The following is a 7,102-nucleotide window of genomic DNA, read 5'->3' as shown; positions in this document are numbered from 1 at the left end:
ATGCTCCCTTTCTTCAGCTTATCAATGCAAAAAGAGTCTTATTGACTCTAAAAATGTTACACCTTGAAATATGCCAATTCCTTTAAACTGTGTTTTACAAAGTGCTATCTACAGACCATAACTATCTGCGTTACCTGGGAACTTCTTAGATATTCACATTATTAAGCCCCACCTAGATCCTACTGGCTTCCCTGATGGCTCAGACGGTAAAGAATCTCCCTGCAATGAAAGAGACCTAGGTTCAATCCCTGGGTTGCAAAGATCCCATGGAGGAGGGCATGCAACCCACTCCAGTGTTCTTGCCTGGAGAATCCCCATGGACAGAGGAACTTGGTGGGCTACAGTCCATGGGGTCACAAAAAGTCGGACATGACTGATTGACTAAGCACAGCACAGATCCTACAGAGTCAGAAACTTTCAGGGTGGAGTCAGCAATCTGTTCTAAAAAACCTGCCTGATGATTCTGATGTGTACTAACATCTAGAACTGTTGGGCTAATAAACCCCTACACTTCAGGCATGTTCATCCTCAACCTGAGATAAATGAATCTAAACTACTAAAACAACAGGTTCACTATCAATGGAAAAATACAGGATAGTTCAAAATAAATAAATCTATCCTTGAATCCATATTAACATCATGTTTTTAAAATCCTAAAGAAAAAACACTAGAGCTATTAACTAAAATGCCTAGATTTAGTTAGAAAATATCATCATGTAGAACAAAACTTTTACAGAAAAGGGAAGAAATAATTGAGTTATGAAGAAATAAGACATTAAAGTGACTCAAATACTTTCTGTTTGGAGAACTTGGAGGACAAATGGCATGCTACAAAAATTGGTTAAATAATTCTTATAACCCAGCTTTTTCTTTTGTTAATTTTAGATAAATAACTAATGGATTGCTTATTAAACTCAGGACTTTGGTTTTCTCCATTTTTATAAAACTTTAGTGTCACTCTTAGAATGATATGAAGCATGAAGTGTTAGTCCCTCAGTCATGTCTGATTCTTTGTGACCCTATGGACAGCATCCCACCGGTTTACTCTGTCCATAGAATTCTCCCGGGAAGAGTACTAGAGTAGGTAGCCATTTCCTTCTCCAGGGGATCTTCTTGACCCAGGTATTGAACCTGGGTCTCCTGCATTACAGGCAGATGCTTTACCATCTGAGCCACCAAGGAAGCCCATTAGAATGACATGAAATAGTAATTTATATATATATACATATATATGTCTATGACAATGTGGCATCTGTTGACCATATCTGGCCTGCAGAATTGCTTTATTTAACTGAACAGTGCTTTGAAAATCAGGAAATTTCTCATAAAAATTAGAAATGCCAACTTCTCTTGAAAAATTATAAGAACTGCAATGTTTTGTTTGCATTACCACAAGCGTTCTGCTATCTAGGACTAAGAAGCGATTGCTTTCTTGGATTTGCCTCTAGCTCAGCTGACTTCACTTTTCAGGCTTCTGACCTTGTACTCCATCCTTATATAAGCTTGGGTCAAAAGTCCTCAACAAATGGCAAATCTCTTCTCAGGCCATCAACCCCTGGTGGCTTGGATGGTAAAGAATCTGCCTGCAACATGGGAGACTCATGTTCAATTCCTGAGTCAGGAAGATCCCCTGGAGAAAGAAATAGTAAGCCATTCCAGTATTCTTGCCTGGGAAATCCCATGGAGCATGGTGGGCTGCAGTCCATGGGGTTGCAAAGAGTGGGACATGACTGAACAACTAATACTTTTCACTTTCACTTCCCAGGCCACCTATCTTTCCCACTTCTCCACTGGTAAAATATTAAAATGCATCACAATAGAGTTATTCTAATGGTTTGGGGGATGGAGAAATAATATTTAGAGAAATTTTTAAATCTATCACTCTTAGCCCCATTGCATTTATAGTCAACCAATAAAGTTATTATATCTCTATAGATTTCTTTGAGCCTAACACAGAGGAGTGAATTGGTACACAACTGAAAATCTCTTCTGGAGTCAATATTAACTGTGGGAATTACATTTTGACAGTGAAAACCTAGATTTCCACTTCAAAGTTAGAATTTTAAAAACAAGACCATTGGAAGAAATAAGTTAAATCCACATGTGTTAAGTATAAGGTAGTATAGAATAGATTTTTATTAAGATTCTTTTTCCTTCCCCCCAAAAGAGAATTATTTGCTAGAGAAAGCAGTTTAGATATCTCTGGAAACTTTGGTTTTAATGCTTATCCAGCTGTGAATGGCTTTGTGGATTTAAGCTAGTCATTTAACCTCTCAGGCCCTCAGAGTACTCTTCTATAAAATGAGGAGGCTGGACTGAGGTACCTTCCAGCTCTCAAAGTCTATTCTGTGATTCTAGGATGCTGGGGGCAGACAATTCATTTCAGGTTTTTGTATAAATGACATCCAGTGTCATGAAATAATGTATCAAGAGCAGCAGCAGGGTCTTTCTATCCTGAATTTGGTTTGAAGCCAGCAGATAGGATGGCTTGAATTCATTTTCTTTCTTTGGTGAGGGGATAGGTTTGATGACCTAATGGGCCTTTTCCATCTCTTGTATCTTTGATGAGGCTACCAGGCCTCTATGTTGGGAACTGCAAAGAGTTACCGTGGTGAATTCTCCTTTGTAGTCATTTTCTCTTTTTCATCATGTTTGACATTTTTGCAATTGTGCTTTGATTCAGATTATATCCACTACATAGCTCAGTGTGCCAGAGAGCTGAGACTTTACTAAGACATAGATGCCCAAGCATAGAAATTAAAAATGACAAGCTCAAGTTCTGCTGCATGCTGCTTATATATATTATTTGAAGTAGCTGGTTGTAGCTCAGTGAAGTTCTGTAATGGTCATATGAGCTTCAACAAAAAATAATTGTGTATTTTTTTTGGATACTTGTTTACTGGTAAGTTACTTCCACATTCCTTTTCTTTTCTCTTTTTTCTTTGGAAAATTTCTAAGATGCGTATTCCCTTACAGTCCATTTCAGAAAATAAAAATGTATATTACATGGAAATGGAGCTTGGTTACATGAATATTTTTTTTACTTTAAGCAAAAGGGGGAAAAAGCATTTTAAATTCAGTTCTTCTAGGAAATGAAAGTTTGGGATAAAGCAACCAGATTTATACACATCATCATTAAAAATAATCTTTTATAGCTTTCTAAACAGTGGAGAATAGAAAAATACAACAAAGATGGGGAATTATTCAGAAAGTAAAGACATTAAACAGAATTTTCATAGACAAAGAAGCCCAGTGTGGGAACTTGCCTGGTGATCCAGTGGCTAAGACTCAACGTTCCCAAACACAGGGAGCCAGGGTTGAAACCCTGGTCGAGGAACCAGATCCTACATGCTGCAACTAATTAATAAAAATAAATAGTTTTTTTAAAGGCCAGTTTAAATATTGTATGCTAATTTTGAAAATTATAACCATATATATAAAAACAGAGACATACACACATACATTAATGTTTGTTAATGAATAATTAACGTATATTAGTACATTTGGATCAAACTGATTATGCAGAGTTTGAATTTTACATTACATTCAAAGTGTTTTACATTTCTGTGCATAATTTAGAAAAACACTAAATTTCTTCAATATTTCAGAGTCATTTCCAAAAACCAACTAAAATTGATAGGAGCTAAAGAGGAAAGAATAATATGGGACATAAAAGGAAAAGCTTCATAGAGAAGGAATAGTGAAGTTTGCAATTATTCCCCCAAATGAATAACAGTTATAAAGTAATGTAGGAATCAAAACTATGAAATAGTGGAATTTTCCTTTAACCAAAATTCTTCCTTACTCTAAAAGTGGTTCAAAACACTAAACTTCCATTAATTGAGTTTATGTTGTTCAGAAAACATGATAAACATGTTCACAGTAAATGAATAGAAGTCTCATATAATTACAATTGCCAATAGTTTTCACATTCTTCTACATAAGATATTTAAGATTTAAATAGGAAAACAATTAAATACATAAATTCTCTCTAATTCAACAGTAACATGCTTAAATAAGATAAAAACAATTTTACTATTTAGTTTTTAGTTAGAAGTAATTTTAGATAATACTAAGATTATGAGGACACACACACCTTAGCATACTATGCCTGTTAACAAGCCACTGAAATTATGGTCCATTACTGGATGTTTTGAATTAAATTTTGCCTCCCATTCTCCTTGCTTTACAACAGATGTCCTTCTATTAAAGAAAAATATTACTACTCTAGGATTAACAAGAATATTAGAATTCAGATTCACTAGAAAGTGAAAGTATTCTAAAGAATGCTAGCATTTAATCTGGAATACATGCTTGATAAGGGAAGTTTCTATTGAGCCCTTTGTTCACCCAGGTTTTTAATATCAAGTAATAAAGGGATGGAGCAAAAGCAAAACCAATAACCATGTGTGGATGTGACCAGTGACAGAAGCAAGGTCCGGTGCTGTAAAGAGCAATATTGCATAGGAACCTGGAATGTTAGGTCCATGAATCAAGGCAAATTGGAAGTGGTCAAACAGGAGATGGCAAGAGTGAACGTCGACATTCTAGGAATCAGTGAATTAAAATGGACTGGAATGGGTGAATTTAACTCGGATTACCATTATATCTACTACTGTGGGCAGGAATCCCTTAGAAGAAATGGAGTAGCCATCATGGTCAACAAAAGAGTCCGAAATGCAGTACTTGGATGCAATCTTGAAAATGACAGGATGATTTCTATTCGTTTCCAAGGCAAACCATTCAATATTACAGTAATCCAGGCCTATGCCCCAACCAGTAATGCTGAAGAAGCCGAAGTTAATCGGTTCTATGAAGACCTACAAGACCTTTTAGAACTAACACCCAAAAAAGATGTCCTTTTCATTATAGGGGACTGAAATGCAAAAGTAGGAAGTCAAGAAACACCTGGAGTAACTGGCAAATTTGGCCTTGGAGCACGAAATGAAGCAGGGCAAAGGCTAATAGAGTTTTGTCAAGAGAACGCACTGGTCATAGCAAACACCCTCTTCCAACAACACAAGAGAAGACTCTACACATGGACATCACCAGATGGTCAACACCGAAATCAGATTGATTATATTCTTTGCAACTAAAGATGGAGAAGCTGTATACAGTTAGCGAAAACAAGACCAGGAGCTGACTGTGGCTCAGATCATCAACTCCTTATTGCGAAGTTCAGACTTAAATTGAAGAAAGTAGGGAAAACCACTAGACCATTCAGATATGACCTCAATCAAATCCCTTATGATTATACAGTGGAAGTAAGAAATAGATTTAAGGGACTAGATCTGATTGATAGAGTGCCTGAAAAACTCTGGACGGAGGTTCGTGACATTGTGCAGGAGACAGGGACCAAGACCATCCCCATGGAAAAGAAATGCAAAAAAAGCAAAATGGCTGTCTGAGGAGGCCTTACAAATAGCTGTGAAAAGAAGAGAGGCGAAAAGCAAAGGAGAAAAGGAAAGATATAAGCATCTGAATGCAGAGTTCCAAAGAATAGCAAGGAGAGATAAGAAAGCCTTCCTCAGTGATCAATGCAAAGCAATAGAGGAAAACAAAAGAATAGGAAAAACAAGAGACCTCTTCAAGAAAATTAGAGATTCCAAGGGAACATTTCATGCAAAGATGGGCTCGATAAAGGACAGAAATGGTATGGACCTAACAGAAGCAGAAGATATTAAGAAGAGGTGGCAGGAATACACAGAAGAACTGTACAAAAAAGATATTCACGACCAAGATAGTCACGATAATGTGATCACTGACCTAGAGCCAGACATCTTGGAATGTGAAGTCAAGTGGGCCTTAGAAAGCATCACTACGAACAAAGCTAGTGGAGGTGATGGAATTCCAGTTGAGCTATTTCAAGTCTTGAAATATGATGCTGTGAAAGTGCTGCACTCAATATGCCAGCAAATTTGGAAAACTCAGCAGTGGCCACAGGACTGGAAAAGGTCAGTCTTCATTCCAATCCCAAAGAAAGGCAATGCCAAAGAATGCTCAAACTACCGCACAATTGCACTCATCTCACACGCTAGTAAAGTCATGCTCAAAATTCTCCAAGCCAGGCTTCAGCTGTATGTAAACTGTGAACTCCCAGATGTTCAGGTTTTAGAAAAGGCAGAGGCACCAGAGATCAAATCGTCAACATCCGCTGGATCATGGAGAAAGCAAGAGAGTTCCAGAAAAACATCTATTTCTGCTTCATTGACTATGCCAAAGCCTTTGACTGTGTCGATCACAATAAACTGTGGAACATTCTGAAAGAGATGGGAATCCCAGACCACCTCACCTGCCTCTTGAGAAACCTGTATGCAGGTCAGGAAGCAACAGTTAGAACTGGACATGGAACAACAGACTGGTTCCAAATTGGAAAAGGGGTACGTCAAGGTTGTATATTGTCACCTTGCTTATTTAACTTCTATGCAGAGTACATCATGAGGAATGCTGGGCTGGAAGAAGCACAAGCTGGAATCAAGATTGCTGGGAGAAATATCAATAACCTCAGATATGCAGATGACACTACCCTTATGGCAGAAAGTGAAGAGGAACTCAAAAGCCTCTTGATTAAAGAGGAGAGTTAAAAGGTTGGCTTGAAGCTCAACATTCAGAAAACAAAGATCATGGCATCTGGTCCCATCACTTCATGGGAAATAGATGGAAAAACAGTGGAAACAGTGTCAGACTTTGTTTTTTTGGGCTCCAAAATCACTGCAGATGCTGATTGCAGCCATGAAATTAAAAGATGCTTGCTCCTTGGAAGGAAAGTTATGACCAACCTTGATAGTATATTAAAAAGCAGAGACATTACTTTGCCAACAAAGGTCCGTCTAGTCAAGGCAATGGTTTTTCCCGTGGTCATGTATGGATGTGAGAGTTGGACTGTGAAGAAGGCTGATCACCGAAGAATCGATGCTTCTGAACTGTGGTGTTGGAGAAGACTCTTGAGAGTCCCTTGGACTGCAAGGAGATCCAACCAGTCCATTCTAAAGGAGATCAATCCTGGATGCTCATTGGAGGGACTGATGCTAAAGCTGAAACTGCAATACTTTGGCCACCTCATGCGACGAGTTGACTCACTGGAAAAGACTCTGATACTGGG

The 7,102-nt window shown here is 37.9% G+C and overlaps 1 non-coding gene across 1 annotated transcript; it reads right to left on the bottom strand.

Annotated features, from left to right (window-relative positions):
• Nucleotides 1–1,109: 1,109 nt before the first annotated feature.
• On the bottom strand, nt 1,110–1,182 carry TRNAY-GUA (transfer RNA tyrosine (anticodon GUA)). The gene has a single exon. It is a non-coding gene; the product is annotated as a tRNA-Tyr (tRNA).
• Nucleotides 1,183–7,102: the final 5,920 nt, after the last annotated feature.

The sequence above is a fragment of the Moschus berezovskii genome, chromosome 16, assembly GCF_049115385.1.
Source record: "Moschus berezovskii isolate FMDL1 chromosome 16, NW_MosBer_1.0, whole genome shotgun sequence".
Classification (NCBI taxonomy): Eukaryota; Metazoa; Chordata; class Mammalia; order Artiodactyla; family Moschidae; genus Moschus; species Moschus berezovskii.
This window is presented reverse-complemented; position numbering and strand designations above follow the sequence as displayed.